The sequence below is a fragment of the Pelophylax lessonae genome, assembly GCF_965119305.1.
Source record: "Pelophylax lessonae genome assembly, chromosome: 1".
In the NCBI taxonomy this organism is placed as follows: domain Eukaryota; kingdom Metazoa; phylum Chordata; class Amphibia; order Anura; family Ranidae; genus Pelophylax; species Pelophylax lessonae.
The window spans coordinates 97522771-97540859 of record NC_138768.1 but is presented as its reverse complement, the minus strand read 5'-3'; positions in this window follow the sequence as shown (position 1 = coordinate 97540859).

Genomic DNA, 18089 nt, shown 5'->3' with positions numbered 1-18089 from the left:
AGAGGGGGAGGAACCCCCTACATATAATAAGAGGGGGAGGAACCCCCCTACATATAAGAAGAGGGGGAGGAACCCCCTACACATAATAAGAGGGGGAGGAACCCCCCTACACATTATAAGAGGGGGAGGAAACCCCCTCTACACATAATAAGAGGGGGAGGAACCCCCCTACACATAATAAGAGGGGGAGGAACCCCCTACACATAATAAGAGGGGGAGGAACCCCCCTACACATAAAAAGAGGGGGAGGAACCCCCCTACACATAATAAGTGGGGGAGGAACCCCCTACACATAATAAGAGGAGGAGGAACCCCCCTACACATAATAAGAGGGGAGGAACCCCCCTACACATAATAAGAGGGGGGAGAACCCCTACACATAATAAGAGGGGGAGAAACACACATAATAAGAGGGGGAGGAACCCCCCTACACATAATAAGAGGGGAGGAACCCCCCTACACATAATAAGAGGGGGGAACCCCCCTACACATAATAAGATGGGGAGTAACCCCCCTACACATAATAAGAGGGGGAGGAACCCCCCTACACATAATAAGAGGGGGGAACCCCCCTACACATAATAAGAGGGGGAGGAACCCCCCTACACATAATAAGAGGGGGAAGAACCCCCCTACACATAAGAGGGGGAGGACCCCCCTACACATAATAAGAGGGGGAGGAACCCCCCACACATAATAAGGGGGGCGGAACCCCCTACACATAATAAGAGGGGGGAACCCCCTACACATAAAAAGAGGGGGAGGAACCCCCTACACATAATAAGAAGGGGAGGAACCCCTCTACACATAAGAGGGGGAGGAACCCCTCTACACATAATAAGAGGGGGAGGAACCCCCCTACACATAATAAGGGAGGGAGAAACCCCCCCCTACACATAATAAGAGGAGGGGAACCCCCTACACATAATAAGAGGGGGAGGAACCCCCTACACATAATAAGAGGGGAGGAACCCCCCCTACACATAATAAGAGGGGAGGAACCCCTCTACACATAATAAGAGGGGGAGGAACACCCCCCCTACACATAATAAGAGGGGGGGAACCCCCTACATATAATAAGAGGGGGGGGGAACCCCCTACATATAATAAGAGGGGGGAACCCCCCTACACATAATAAGAGGGGGAGGAACCCCTCTACACATAATAAGAGGGGGAGGAACCCCCTACACATAATAAGAGGGGGAGGAACCCCCCCTACACATAATAAGAGGGGGAGGAACCCCCTACACATAATAAGAGGGGGAGGAACCCCCTACACATAATAAGAAGGGGGGACCCCCCTACACATAATAAGAGGGGGGAACCCCCCTACATATAATAAGAGGGGGGGGGATTGCACAACTTCAAACTTATAAGACTTTTCTCAAACTAAAATTTTGGACAACGTAGGCGGTCTCCTTCCAAATAAAGATTGCCCCCCTAGATAATGAACTTCTATAGGGCCACTTTATTAAAGCCTGCCATTCTTCCCCCCTTGTAGTTGGCGGAGAACATTTTTTGGCAGCTCTCAATGAAACTGAGTAGGCGATATTTCCTTTTATACAGAACGATTACTTAACGGAAAATGGGGATTGTTGGAGTCAAAGGCTTGCCCCCTGTACAATGTCTATTCTTCTCCTTCTCCTGGCTCAGACAGTCAAGTATGCAGACAGATTAGCCGCACATTCGCAGGTCACTGGGATTTGTCGCTCTACACCCCCCCCCCCTTCTCTGTCCCTTCTTCTCTGCGGCATAACTCAGCGATAACAGATTTCTTTCCACCAACTGCAGGAGATAGGAGGACTAATCTGTGCAGAATACAGGCGTGCTAATATTAGAAGACAGTTGCTTGGGTGCCCCCTTCCTTCTCCTCTTCTCATTAGGCACCACCTGCAGGCACACATGAAAGCAGACTGGTAAATGACTGACCCCTCTACCCTCCTCTCTACACCCCCCCCCCCACCTTACACTCCCCCCCCTCCCTCCTCATCGCCCTCTTTTACTTCTGGGACACTTTGCTCACTTCACCAAAAGCTGCATGCATCCCTCTCACTTTTCATCCTCCTCCTCCCCACTGATAGCTCTGTACAGGAGGAATAGGAGGTGGGACAGCGCCCTCTGCAGGTCAAAAACACCACCGAATGAAGTGAATGGAAACTTAACATTTCTCTCATGTGTTACCTTGTGGTTTGGCAAAGGGAAAAAATAAAAAAAAAATGCACGTTTTTGCAGGAAAAAAATATGCACTTATTATTTTTAATTTTTTGGTTGTTGTTGGTGGTTTTAAAGTCACTTGACCTCCAGGAGATTTACCCCCCCTTCATAGTCAGGCCATTTTTTGCGATACAGCTCCGCGTTACTTTAACCACTTCAACACGGGGCAATCCACTTTCAGGACCAGCAGGTATTTCCTAGTGAATCAGGATATAGAGTTATAGGAAGGAACTTATAGCAGCTAGTGTTTTATTTGTTTTTTGTTTAATATATAAATGTTATTCATTTTCAATCCAAAATATATTTTAACCACTTCAATACTGGGCACTTTCCTCCCTTCCTGCCCAGGCCAATTTTCCCCTTTTAGCGCTGTTGCATTTTGAATGACAATTGCGCGGTCATGCAACACTGTACTTACACCAAATTTATGTCATTTCCCCCCCACAAATAAAGCTTTCTTTTGGTGGTATTTGATCACCTCTGGGTTTTTTCCTTTTTGCTAAACAAATAAAAAAAGACCGAAAAGTTTGAAAAAAAAAAAAAAGTTTTTTGTTTATGTTATACAATTTTGTAAATAAATACGTTTTTTCCTGCACTGATGAGCACTGATGAGACTCCACTGACAGGCACTGATGGGGTGGCACTGATGGGGTGGCACTGATAGGTGGCACTGATGGGGCGGCACTGATAGGCGGCACTGATAGGCACTGATATGTGGCACTGATAGGTAGCACAGATATGCAGCATTGGTGGGCACTGATAGGCGGCACTGCTAGGCACTGATAGGCAGCATTGATGGGCACTGATAGGTGGCACTGACGGCACTGATAGGTGGCACTGATGGGCACTGATAGGCGGCACTGGTGGGCACTGATCGGCACTGATTGGCGGCACTGATCGGCACTGACGGGTGGCACTGATGGGCACTAATGGGCACTGATAGGCGGCACTGGTGGGCAATAATGGGCACTGGTGGGCGACACTGAAAGATGGCAATGATGGGCACTGGTGGGCAGCACTGATAGGGAGGGCACTGGCGGGCAGCACTGATGGGGAGGGCAATGGGGGGCTCCCTGAGCCCTGATTGCCATCCCTGGTGGCCACAGTGGGCATCCCTGGGGTCATAGGTGGGCATCCCTGGGGTCATGGGTGGGCATCCCTGGTGGTTCTAGTGGCATCCCCCCCGAGGGTCTGCACTGGTAATCAATGATCTGATGACCAGTGCCGACCCCCCCCCCCCTGTCAGGGGAGCCGCCGAACGGCGCTCCTTTACCCGTGCCTGTCAAGCACGAACTAAGGAAAACCGATCAACGGCTGTTCCTGATTACTATGTGACCAGGCGTGATTGGACACGGCTGGTCACATGGTAAAGAGCTACGTCAGTAGACTCTTTACTGAGATCAGAGATGCAGGGTGTCAGACTGACACCTCGCATCACCGATCGCTGCTCTGCTCGCCCCCGGGCATATGACGTCCGGTCAGGATAATACAACCACATTCCTGCCGTCAATCTGTTATAGGGCGGGCGGGAAGTGGTTAATATATAAATGTTATTTTCAATCCAAAATATATTTTAATATATACATTTTATTAATTTTCAATCCAAAATATACAAACAATCAAAAACATTCAAATTGCTTTCAAATTGTACAGATTTTGTACAGATTTTCCATCCCGCCCACCCTCCTCCTTTTCTTTTACCACTTATTCCTGTTGTTTTGCTTTACTTCGCCTTCCTCTGCATTAACGCATTCTGCACCTTATTCCACCCATTCTTCCAAATATTTGTTAGTCTTTTTAAAGTCTACCCATCTCCTCCATTTATTTCCAGCTAGTGTTTAACCATTTCAATACTGGGCACTTTTACCCCCTTCCTGCCCAGGCCAGTTTTCATCTTTCAGCGCTGTCATACTTTGAATGACAATTGCGTGATCATGCAATGCTGTACCCAAATTATTTTTTTATCGTTTTTTTTTTTTAAATCAGATAGAGCTTTCTTTTGGTGGTATTTAAAGGAGTTGTAAAGTCAGGAAGGTTTTTTTTTTATCTTAATGTATTCTATGCATTCAGATAAAAAGCTTTCTGTGTGTAGGAGCCTCACCAGCACCCCTAATACTTACCTGTGCACGCTCTCTGTCCTGCGATGTCCATAAGTTCCTCAGCCGTCCTGGGACTCAACACTCCTGATTGGCTGAGATACAGCCGTGGCGCCATTGGCTTTGGCAGCTGTCAATCAAAGTCAGTGAGCCAATCAGGAGATGGGTGGGGCCAAATGGCAGCTCTGTGTCTAAATGGACACGCAGAGCTGCAATTTGGGTCAGGTGAACCCATAGCAAGCTCCTTGCTGTGGGGGCGTTCAGCAGAAGGGAGGGGCCAAGAGCAGGAACGAGGGACCCAAGAAGAGGAGAATCCTGTCGCATGTTATTAACCACTTCCCGCCCGCCCTATTACAAAATGACGGCGGGAATGTGGTTGTGTTATCCTGACCGGACGTCATATGACGGCGGCAGGATAACACAGCTCTGGGCGCCCCCGGGGGCGTGCAGAGCGGCGATCGGTGATGCGAGGTGTCAGTCTGACACCCTGCATCTCCGATCTCGGTAAAGAGCCTCTGACGGAGGCTCTTTACCATGTGATCAGCCGTGTCCAATCACGGCTGGTCACATAGTAAATAGGAACAGCCGTTGATCGGCTTTCCTTAGTTCGTGCCTGACAGGCACGAGTAAAGGAGCGCCGATCGGCGGCTCCCCTGACAGGGGGGGGGGGTCGGCACTGGTAATCAGATCATTGATTACCAGTGCAGACCCTTGGGGGGGGATGCCACTAGATCCACCAGGGATGCCCACTATGACCCCAGGGATGCCCACTATGACTCCAGGGATGCCCACTATGGCCACCAGGGATGGCAATCAGGGCTAAGGGAGCCCCCCATTGCCCTCCCCATCAGTGCTGCCCACCAGTGCCCTCCCTGTCAGTGCTGCCCACAAGTGCCCATCATTGCAATCCTTTAGTGTCGCCCACCAGTGCCCATTATTGCCCACCAGTGCCGCCTATCAGTACCCATTAGTGCCCATCATTGCCGCCCGTCAGTGCCGATCAGTGCCGCCCATCAGTGCCCATCAGTGCCCACCAGTGCCGCCTATCAGTGCCCATTAGTGCCCATCACTGCCACCTATCAGTGCCAATCAGTGCCACCTATCAGTGCCCATCAATGCTGCCTATCAGTGCCTAGCAGTGCCACCTATCAGTGCCCACCAATGCTGCATATCTGTGCTACCTATCAGTGCCACATATCAGTGCCTATCTGTGCCGCCTATCAGTGCCGCCTATCAGTGCCGCCTATCAGTGCCACCCCATCAGTGCCACCTTATCAGTGCCACCCCATCAGTGCCTCCTCATCAGTGCCTGTCAGTGCAGTCTCATCAGTGCTCATCAGTGCAGGAAAAACTTATTTATTTACAAAATTGTATAACATAAACAAACAAAAAAACATTTTTTTTTTCAAACTTTTCGGTCTTTTTTTATTTGTTTAGCAAAAAGGAAAAAACCCAGAGGTGATCAAATACCACCAAAAGAAAGCTCTATTTGTGGGGGGAAAATGACATAAATTTGGTGTAGGTACAGTGTTGCATGACCGCGCAATTGTCATTCAAAATGCAACAGCGCTAAAAGGGGAAAATTGGCCTGGGCAGGAAGGGAGGGAAGTGCCCTGTATTAAAGTGGTTAATACTTGGGTCTGATGAGACCTATCATAAATGGCTGGTGACCTGTCAGTGCAGAATATGTAGGCGGGTCAGTACCTTTAGAGAAGACCCATAGCAGGCGAACTGTATAACTTACATATACAGCGGCAAAGTGGCACTTCTTCGTTGGATAATGTACCTAGTACATGATCCAGGGACTTGCGGGGAGGTCAGTGGCTGGTGAGGCACTGGCTAGTATCAGAGCCAGATACACACAGGTTACATATTCGCACGTTACGTATTCCATTCTCATTATGTAGGCGATTGCAGTACTAGTTATACCCATTTAACAAAAATATTTACAAACGCTGTCCTTTTAAAAAGGAAGTAAACTCTACTTTTTTTTTTCTTCCCTGCAAAGTAAATGCATAATGTGCTAGTATGCATCACATACTAGCACATTATGTGAAACTTACCTCCAAACAAAGTCCTCGTCGTCCCCGCTGGTGGCCGCATCCATCTTCTGCCGTCTTCCTTTCTGGTCTGCGGACTCCTGCTATGCTACTGGCCGAGAGCTGCGTGAAGTCGATCCCACGCATGCACGCAGGAGCCGCCGGTCACGGCACGGGGCTCTGAAGAAACGGCACGGGCGGTTGTATAAAATGTAAATATCTCCTAAACGGTGCAAGTTTAGGAGATATTTACAGTACCTACAGGTAAGCCTTATTAAAGGCTTACCTATAGGTAAAAGTCATCAGAGTGGGGTTACAACCACTTTAGGATGTTTTTGAGTCACCCTTTTTGTTGATGCTGGAAACAATATTACTAGCAAAGATGACAATAAGGGCCGGTTCACATTTGTGCATATGCGGCAATCGCATGTAATTCGGAGCGCACTGCTCCTTCATTACATGCGATCTCATGTGGGGATGCGAATTCAGCCATACACTTTGTATGGCTGAATTCGCACTGCATCCACACAAAAGAGGCACAGGACCCTTTTTTCCAGCCGCATCAGGATCGGATCTCACAGTGGTTCACACTTGTGCGATCCGATCCTGTGCGAACTGTCAGATCGCACTGCGATATGCGATCAAACTGGGGGTGTCGTTAACATTTCATTGACACCCCCTGCGTATCGCATATGGCAGTGTGAACTGCCAGATGTGCGTTTGCGATGCGGGAACAGGCTGCGAATTCGCAGCCTTCCCGCATCGCACAAGTGTGAACCGGGACTTTTTTTTCTGAAGCCAGAAATATATCAGTAGTATTCAGTAATAAACAAGTAAACAATAAAGGTTCAGGGTTATTTACGAAAAGGTGAAATGCAGGAGAATTTAAAACAAATGTTAAAACACTGAAACAGTCCAACTAAATAAGACCCCGTTATCACTGGGGCGACCTGTCAGGCGATCTGGTCACCTGACAGGTCGCCGTAGGTCGCCTGCCATAGAGAAGCTGTGGACCCGTTCTAATAGGAGCGACACAAGTCGCTCCGACTTAGAAAAAGGGTCCGGAGCTTCTTTGGGGCGACCCGGAGTGACCTGCATTGACTTCAATGATATGAAGTCCGTGCCGGCCGCTCCGAGGTCGCGGTGCGAGCTGCGCACCGCAACCTGTGAGGTCGCCCCGGCAAGTAGCATCGCCCCAGTGTGAACGGGGTCTAAACATATATAGTGTTTGGGGGTTCTGAGTAATTTTCTAGCAAAAAAATAATGATTTTTACATGTAGAAGAGAAGTGTCAGAATTGGCCCGGGTGGCAAGTGGTTAATTACCACAGTCTTTTTCAACCCATGTGCCACGGCACCCTGGGGCGCCCTGAGGTTTCTTCAGGGGTGTCTTGGCAAAATGCCTAAAAATTGCCCCAACATTTTATACAAGCCGGTGCGTGGATGAAGCCTGCCTTTTAGTTACACGAATCCACAAGTTTTTATGGTACACCATTACAACCTTCTAGCTTCCAACCTCCTAACGACCGATGACATCATCAGTTAATAAGGAGGATGTCAGTTGCCTGCGTATCATCCTTGTTTGCCCCTCTCCATTAGCTTTGGAGTTCCCTCAATGAACTGTAGCTCCCCAATGCAGGCAGCACTAATGCAGACCCAGACAATGACACTCCCACCACCATGCTTGACTGTAGGCAAGACACACTTGTCTTTGTACTCCTCACCTGGTTGCTGCCACACACGCTTTGCACCATCTGAACCAAATAAGTTTATCTTGGTCTCATCAGACCACAGGGCATGGTTCCAGTAATCCATGTCCTTAGTCTGCTTGTCTTCAGCAAACTGTTTGCTGACTTTTTTGCATCATTTTTAGAAGAGGCTTACCCCCTGGGATGACACCCATGCAGAACGTTTTGATGCAGTGTGGGGCGTATAGTCTGAGCACTGCCCGATTTCGACAGGTACCTGCTCTAGTGCTCCCACTTCTATTCTGAGCGTTACAGTGCTCGGCAACAGGAGTTCACCTCCCCCCCCCTCCCCTGCAGTCATCTGGAACACTGACAGGTCCCATAAGACTGCATGCAGAAGTCAGGATGCGTAGCACGACTTGCGCACGTGCAGCGGGCACCCGGCTGTGAAGCCACAAGCTGTCACAGCCGGGTGCCCATAGTGAAGATGCTGGCGCTGCCGAGGGAGGAGGAGGATAAAGCTGACAGCTGGACCATGGGACAGGTGAGGGGCTGTTTTTTAAAAGTCAGCAGCTACATTTTTTGTAACTGCTGACTTTTATTTTTTTGACAGGTGCCTGGAGATCCTCTTTAAGAGGGCTGGGCTGGAGGGGAGCATTTGTCTTTTAGACACATGCCCCCTTCTATGACACTGCAGTGAGAGGAGAGCCTCCACTGCAGCATTTTTATTGAACAGCTTTGACCAATGGTGCTTTACCATTGAGCTCAGTGCCTCTGACAAGAGGTCATCCTCTAATGGCGCTTTTCCACTGCATGGAACCGAACGGTTCGGCTCGCTTTTGCGCTTTTCGACTACATGGTACTGCATGGTACGGTGTAGGAACGGTTCGGTACGGTACGGCGGCGCTTTTCCACTACATGGAACCGAACGGTACGGCTCGCTCAAACAGTACCACCTTGGTTGTGGTTCCAAGAGGGCCGTACCGGTACCATATCCCACAATCCTTTGCATGCAGCATTGACTGTTTGTCACTACTAGCCACTGATTGGTCAGAGAATCGGTGTTATCCCACCCACTTTACTTTAGTGGAAAAGCAAACCGTACCAAACCGTACCGAACCGTTCCAACACCGTACCATGCGGTACCATGCAGTGGAAAACCAAACAGAGCCAAGCAGGGCCGAGTGGAGCCAAGCCGGTACTTGCAGTGGAAAAGTGCTATAAGTCTGCTGCAAACAGCGTGTGCCAGCTTCTATTTAAACTGGTCACTCTGTATGTAGCTTCTGACAGGCTGCGCAGGGAGCCCCGTATCTCCGGAACCATGGGTGCTAGAAGCCCCAAATTTTGAACAGTGGTGGGGTAGGACTTCAATCTACCTACCCCCTAAATCTGTGACCCCCAGGTCATCAAGCCCAATCCTTTTTTTTTTTATGTTAATGGCAGGTGAGGCACCTGCCTCCCCTGACTGCATGTCCCTGGCGTGATCTGACACTTCCGGATTGGGGTCCTGCATGCGTGCCACCTCCGGCCCGCTCCCGCTGTGATTATACACAGTGGGAGCTGGTTGGCGGGTACCATGGGACTTGATTTCTGCCACCACACGGCGATCCTTCGGTACAGAAGGAGAACAGCGGTCTGCCTATGTACACAAGGCAGATTGCCGTTCTGTCAGTAGGCAAGGCATGGATCCATGTCTTCCCCTAGTAAAAAGAACTCCCACACTATACAAAATTACTAGCTAGGCACACATATAACCCTCTGATCACCCCTGATGTTTACCCTTTCCCAGCCATTGTCATTAGTACAGTTACAGTACATATTTTTTTAGCACTGATCACTATAATTTTTTGACCGCAGCCATTACTAGTAAAAAAATAAAAATTTCCCATAGATTGTAGACGCTATAACGTTTGTGCAAACCCAGCAATATACACTTATTGGGATTTTTTTTACATATTGGCCCTAAATTGGTGAAGACATTTTTTATTGGATATGTCTTATAGCAGCAAGTAAAAACTATTGTATTTTTTTTTTTTTTAAATCGTTGGTCTTTTTTTGTTTATAGCACAAAAATAAAACCACAGAGGTGATCAAACACCACCAAAAGAAAGCTCTCTTTGGGTACAGCGTCGCACGACCACGCACTTGTCAGTTAAAGTAACGCATTCTATGCATTAAGATAAAAAGCCTTCTGTGTGTTGCAGCCTCCTCAGCACCTCCTAATACTTACCTGAGCCCAAACTCTGTCCAGCGATATCCAACAGTTCTTTGGCCGCCCGGGACTCTCCCTCCTGATTGTGTACAGCGGCGGCACCATTGGCACCCGTGGTTGTCAATCAAAGTCATTTGGACAATCCAGAGAGAGGGTGCGGGGCCGGACGGAAGCTCCGTGTCTAAATGGACACACAGAGCTGCAGCTCGGCTTGGGTGCCCCCTTAGCAAGCTGCTTGCTGTGGGGGGCACCCAACAGGAGGGAGGGGCCAGGAGTAGCAATGAGGGACCCGAGAAGAGGAGTATCTGGGCTTCTCTGTGCAAAACCAACTGCACAGAGGAGGTAAGTATAAGGCCCCTTTCACACAGTTTTGTTCCGTCGACGGAGTCCATTCTGCTCAGCGGGGGATTGATCTGCCGATCCCCGCTGAGCAGGTGGATGACAGCTCCGTCTCTGCTCTGTGTGCAGAGATGGAGCTGTCAGATCCCCGCTGTCCTCTATAGGGAAATCGGATAAGAACGGACCGCCTGTCCATTCTCACCTGATCCCATCTGATCCGATCCGCCAGAAGGATGGAAAATAGGGTTTCCATCCGTCCAGATTTCATGGACAGGATCGGATCAGATAGCAGCGGGTGTCAGCAGAGATGTCTCCGCTGCCATCCGCCGCTCCATAGGGATGCAAGGAGCATCCGATCAGGTCTGCCTGAAAAACTGACAGGCGGATCGGATCGCCTGTGTGAAAGGGGCCTAATATGTTTGGTATTTAAGCAAAAAAAAAAAAAAAACAAGACTTTACAATCACTTTAATTACAGGTATTTATTTAGCACTGACATTTAGATACTATACAATAAATTTCACAATTTCCTATTGTGATGTATTTATTGCACCTTTGGAAATATATATATATATATATATATATATATATATATATAGTACCGTGTACTGTAAAAATTTTGGCCAGGTGTAAAGAAATGCAAATGTATATATTCAATCGAATATATTCCTCGCGCCTAGGAGTGCCTGATCAGATAGGCAATGTGGCTACTATATAAAATAAATAAATGTATTGGATGAGCAGCTGCTATAAAGTGCAAAGTGAATGTATAGAAAATCCCAAACTAGATGAGATAATATAGCGCTTGCTGGTGTGTGCAGGGAACTATAGGAGTGGGTATGCAATATAATATACTCTAAAAAACTCTAAAACTCTAAAAAGGCTGTACCCTTAAAATATATATATCATAAAAGTAAATAAGATCAAATAATTAATTAAGATCAATAAGGTGTAAAGAAATGTAAAGTAAGAATGCTTTAAAAAAAAAAAAAACACATAGGTTGGTCCTGGAAATCAGGAACAATTGGCAATGGTGCATAATTGAATATTCTTTGCAATGGTGCTGATTTGAGCTTTGAGTTACCTACCTCTGTACCCATATTAAGTCTTTGGAATTACTGGAAATCCTTGTTAACCACTTAAGCCCCGGAAGATTTTACCCCCTTCCTGACCAGGGGGTATTTTGTGATTCGGCACTGCGTGACTTTAACGGACAATTGTGCGGTCGTGCGACGCTGTACCTAAACGAATTGACGTCCTTTTTTTCCCACAAACAGAGCTTTCTTTTGGTGGTATTTGATCACCTGTGCGATTTTTTGATCATGCACTATAAACAAAAAAAGAGCGTCAATTTTGCAAAAATAACAATATTTTTCACATTTTTTTATATGAAATTCCCCAAAAAAAATGTAAAAATCAAAATTTTTTAACATTTTCGGCCAATTTGTTTTATGCTACATATGTTTGGTAAAAAAAATCGCAAAAAACGTATTTTGATAGGTTTGCGCAAAAGTTATCGCGTTTAGTAACAAAGGGAAAGATTTTTGTCATTTTTGTTGTTTTTTTTTTTTAACGAGTAATGACGGCGATCTGCGATTTTTATTGCGGGACTGCGACATTGCGGTGGACAGATCGGACCCTTGACTGACATTTTTGACACTTTTGGGGTTACCAGTGACATTACTGCAGTAATCAGTGCTATACATTTGCACTGTTACTGCAAAAATTACACTGGCAGGGAAGGAGTTAATTGTATTGGAGAGAGAGGAGTTAATTGTGTCCTAGGGGCGTGTTTCTAACTGTGATTGGACATGGCTACTAGTGTAAAAACAGAGATCAATGGTCCTACATAGTAGAACCGTCTGATCTCCATTTTTACACAGGGGAGAATGACAGGCGGCTTGTTTACATTAGCCGCCTGCCTTTCTCCCTTCCCCGAGAACGAACTCGAGTGACCGGCAGACATCGGGTCCGCCAGGGCAGGCACCCGCTATTGGCTCACAAGCGTGTGACAGGCTAGTGACGTACCGGTACGCAGGGGCGTAACTACAGGGGTTGCAGGGGTTGCAATCGCAACCGGGCCCCAAGCTCCAGGGGGCCCATGCAGCTCCCCTGTACACCTGGATAGGAGGGGCGGCAGGGGCAGCATGTAGAGGAATCACTGTCCTCCTTTTTCCTCCTGTAGCTGCAGGAGGAAAATGGAGGAGATTGGTTACTCTGTATGCTGCCCCCACCACTCCTCCTATCCACTTCACTTGTTTTCTGCTGTCTTTGGGCCCCTGTGTGCTTCCCTGGTCCCCCGCCCCTACTGTGCTGCCCCCCCCCCCCACTGTGCTCCCTCCCCTCTCCTGCTGGCTGCTGAAGGGGATGGTTCACAATAGATAACCAGGAAGAGGTCGGTAAATATGTCATCTACCAGCTCCTTCCTTTTCTGAATGGACAGAGTCATAGTCAGTGACATTGTAAAAAAATAAAATAAAATGATAAAAAATAATACAATTAAAATACCAAAAAATAAAAACTACTGACACCAGTGGGTGAACTTCCAGGATCGCAAAGGTCAAATCTGCGACCGGGGCCCTGGCATTCCACCACCATTGGGAGGCCCCAAGATGGCAGGAAGGGGGCCCAGTGCAGAACTTGTGAAAGGGCCCCGAAATGAGAGTAAAGGGCCCCAGGATCAGTGGGAAGAGCCCCAGGCTTGAAGGTAAGGGCCCCGGCCAGGGGTCCGGGGGGCCCTTCATGGTTTCTTGCACCAGGGCCCTGAAGGTTCTAGTTACGCCTCTGCCGGTACGTCACTTTGCCTGGCCGGGGCTGACCGCCGCAGTATATGTACTTGCGGCGGTCGGCAAGTGGTTAAAAGACTTTCAAATATATTCAAAACTTATTTGCAGTTAGGGTCCTCTCACACTGATGCACTTTTGCTGTGCCAAAATGCATGTGTCCAGCGCGACAAAAGTGCATAAAAATGAAGTCCTGCATTCAGCATCTTTGGTGCGCTGTAAAACAACCACAATAAAAATGTACCTTCCATACACATCAATGGAAATGCAAAAAAAGCCCCATTAAAAATGCATTAAAAACATAACATGCTTTTCACTGAAATTTGTTATAATGCAGTAGAAACATTTAAAAAATGTGATATGTGTTTTCTAAACCACAAATTAAGTTTTTCAGCGCATCAGTGTGAAAGTGGCCTTAGCCTGTGGGGAGAATTAGAACATTGGTCTGGCCTACCTCTGCACAGTTCAGTTGGATAAATTCAGTCAACTGTGACCATCCACATGTGCATTTAGGCATGAGAGTCTAATGCGCCCTAAAGATTTACCTCTGCCCTTGTTTACTTACTTTAGTAATATTAGCCCCCGTGAATCTGTCTGAACACTGGAGGTCTTCATGTGCATAAGTGTGTTTGCACCACACATTGCCTAATGCCCCGTACACACGTGCAGATTATCTGAAGACTTTTGTCTGCAGACTTACCTTTTCTATGTAGTGCAAGGGCCTGCCGGATTGCATACAAATTGAAAGTGTTTAGGTTTGACCTCATATTATATGGTTTTGGTAAGTCTGCAGACAAAAGTCTTCAGATAATCTGCACGTGTGTATGGGGCATTAGTGTGCATGTTTATGTCTGACAGTTGCATATGCAATAATGTGGCCTGTGTGATAATTCATTCTCAAAGATCCTCAGAAATTACAACAGAGGCTCTTATGTGTGATTGGAGTCCACCTGTGGTAAATTCAGTTGATTGGACATATTTTGGAAAGGCACACACCTCTCTATATAAGGTCCCACAGTTACCAGTGCATGTCAGAGCACAAACCAAGCCATTAAGTCCAAGAAATTGTTTGCAGACCTCCAAGACAGGATTGTATGGAGGCACAGATCTGGGGAAGCATACAGAAAATTTTCTGCAGCATTGAAGTTCCCAATGAGCACAAATGGAAGACGTCTGGAACCACCAGGACACTTCCTAGAGGGGGCCGCCTGGCCAAACATAGCGATCGTGGGAGAAGGGCCTTAGTCAGGGAGGTGACCAAGAACCCGATAGTCACTTTGACAGAGCTCCAGCTTTTCTCTGTAGAGAGAGGGGGAAGAACAACCATCTTTGTAGCACTCCACCAATCAGGCCTGTATGGTAGAGTGGCCACGTGGAAGACACTACTCAGTAAAAGGCACATGACAGCCTGACTGGAGTTTGCAAAAAGGCACCTGAAGGGCTCTCAGAACATGAGAAACAGAATTCAATGGTCTGATGAAACACAGAATGAGCTCTTTCGCCTGAATGGCAAGCGTCATGTCTGGAGAAAACCAGGCACCGCTCATCACCTGGGCAATACCATTGCTACAGTGAAGCATGTTGGTGGCAGCATCATGCTGTGGGGATGTTTTTCAGTGGCAGGAACTGGGAGACTAGTCAGGATCGAGGGTAAGATGAATGAAGCAATGTAAAGAGACATCCTTGATAGAAACCTTTTGATTAGAAGCACTGTGGCCCTTAAGCCCCGTACACACGCGTCGAAAATTGGCCGGGAATTTTCGGCCAACGTCCGATCTGCCGATTTTCGGCTTGTTAGTATGATGCTTCCGACAACCGACTCCAACTTTTCGGCCGAAAAAAATCTGGTGTGCAGACTATAAAATTTTTGTTGGCCGTCAACACAACGGCCGATTTTCCGTCAGTGAGTACAGATTTTTAGACTGGGGCGAAGGTTCATCTTCCAACAGGACAACGACCCTAAGCACACAGCCAAGAAAACAAAGGAGTGACTACGCAACAACTTTGTGAATGTCCTTGAGTGGCCCAGCCAGAGCTCAGACTTGAACCCGATTGAACATCTCTGGAGAGATCTGGAAATGGCTGTGCATCGGCGCTCCCCATCCAACCTGATGGACCTTGAGAGGTCCTACAAAGAAGAATGGGAGAAACTACCCAAAAATAGGTGTGCCAAGCTTATAGCATCATACTCAAAAAGACTTGAGGCTGTAATTGGTGCCAAAGGTGCTTCAACAAAGTATTGAGCAAAGGCTGTAAATACTTATGTACATGGGATTTCTTTTGTTTTTATTTTTAATAAATGTGCAAATATTTCAAACAAACTTCTTTCATGTTGTCATTATGGGGTATTATTTGTAGAATTTTGAGGAAAATAATGAATTTAATGCATTTTGGAATAAGGCTGTAACATAACAAAATGGTGAAAAAGTGAGGCGCGGTGAATACTTTCCAGATGCACTGTATATACTTGTCAGTAGTAGTAGTAATTGTAATATAGATATATACATTTCCAGTGATCATATGACCAAACATATGTTTGTGAGAGAGTTAACCGAAGTACTTACCATTTGATGGATAAATGTCCGATCAGTTGGCATTAACAAGCGAAGAATATAAATACCTTAGAGACCTAAGTCTGTATTCACACTAGAATAGACACCTCTCTGGCAGCTGTCTGTTCCTAACCCCAGTAGGGGGCAGTGTGGTGGCGCAATTCAGTGCATCACACAGCTCCTTTTTTTGTGCAAACTTTATGTGAAGTGTACAAAATTACATTTTATTCATGGTGCTGTACAGCAAGATGATGCCATGCACTTCTGTACAGTGATCTGCGATAAAATGCTTGTGGCTGCATTGTGAATGGAACACATAGAAAATAATTGTTTTCTGTGTGTCCTTGTGGGGACAGGCGTTTTACAATGCAGTGTGTGAATTAGCCCTAATTCATTTTTGGCTGGAAGACAACATAGAAGATTTACAAGAACACGATGCTTTGGATACCATAGGCGCAATTCACAAAGCCAGGGGAGGAGAGGCGGTGATAACCGCCGCTCTTCCCCGATCGTCGGGGAACGATTGAGGAAATCCGCCCGCTTGTGTAAACAAAGCGGGAGGATCTCCTCTGTGACAGGCAGGGACAGATTTCAGGATTCAGCATAGCTGAACCTGCGATCTGTGCCTGTGTCACACAGTCCCCTCCCCCCACACACGTCAGTAAGCACCAGGCATACATTAACCCCTTGATCACCAATAAAAGTTAACCCCTTCCCTGCCAGTGTCATTTTTACAGCATATTTATAGCACTGATTACTGTATTAATGTCACTGGTACCCAAAAGTGTCAAAAATGTCAGTTAGGGGTCCGATCTGTCCGCCGCAATGTCGCAGTCCCGCAAAAAAAATCGCAGATCGCCGCCATTACTAGTTAAAAAAAAACAATAGAAATTACATAAATTTCCTGTAGTTAGTAGCTGCGATAACTTTTGCGCAAACCAATCAAAATACGCTTATTGCGATTTTTTTTACCAAACATATGTAGCAAAAAACAAATTTGCCTAAAATGTTAAAAAATTTTGATTTTTACATTTTTTTTGGGGAATTTCATATAAAGAAATGTGAAAAATATTGTTATTTTTTCTAAATTGTCGCTCTTTTTTTGTTTATTAGCACAAAAAGTAAAGGATCGCACAGGTGATCAAATACCACCAAAAGAAAGCTCTGTTTGTGGGGAAAAAAAGGTCATAAATTTAGTTACAGCGTCGCACGACCGTGCAATTGTCCGTTAAAGTAATGCAGTGCCGAATCACAAAATATGGCCTGGTCAGGAATGGGGTAAAATCTTCCGGTCTTAAAGCGGTTAAAAATATGCTCATTGAGAATTTTTTTGTCAAAGACATGTAGCTAAATACATTTTGGCCTAAATATATGACAAAAATTGAATATATTGGATATTTTTTAACTGTCAAAGTAGAAAAATATTGTTATTTTTGCAAAATTGTCGCTTTTTTTTAATAATATCACAAAAAATGAAAAGCGCAGAGGTGATCAAATACCACCATAAGAAAGCTCTGATTGTGGGAAAAAAAGGACGTAAATTTAATTTGGGTACGGCACTGCATGACCGCGCAATTGTCAGTTAAATTCGCACAGTCCCGAATCGCAAAAAGTGGCCTGGACGTAAAGCAGGAAAATCCTCCGGTCCTAAAGTGGTTAAAAAATGTTATTTATTTTTCACGCCCCTTGGTACACATTTAACCCCTTGATCACCCACAGTGTTAACCCCTTCCCTGCCAGTGTCATTATTTCAGTAACAGTGCATAATTTTAACACTGATTACTTTAGTAATGTCACTGGTCCCCCCAAAAGTTTTAAAAAGTGTCAGTTAGGGGTTGCCATCAATCATTACTTTTTGGAATATCTGTACAGCACAGAACTGCTGTCACATATACTAGGAGACTTTTCCCTGGAAATCATTTGTAAGTATTTGGGTTATATTTTAATTGTGTTTATGTTTGGGTTTTATCAAGGACTCTGTATTGTAAATTAATTTATTACACTGCACTGATGATGTCTAAACACAGCTGTATGCTGCTTGTCTCTATAATGTCCGACTACATTTGCATTAGCTACCAGTGGTTCTGAAAGTCCATATGGCTCATGGGGCATAAAGGAATGATTTGCATGGCTCTACCTACTGTTCTGAAATGTAGAAAATGTTCTCTTA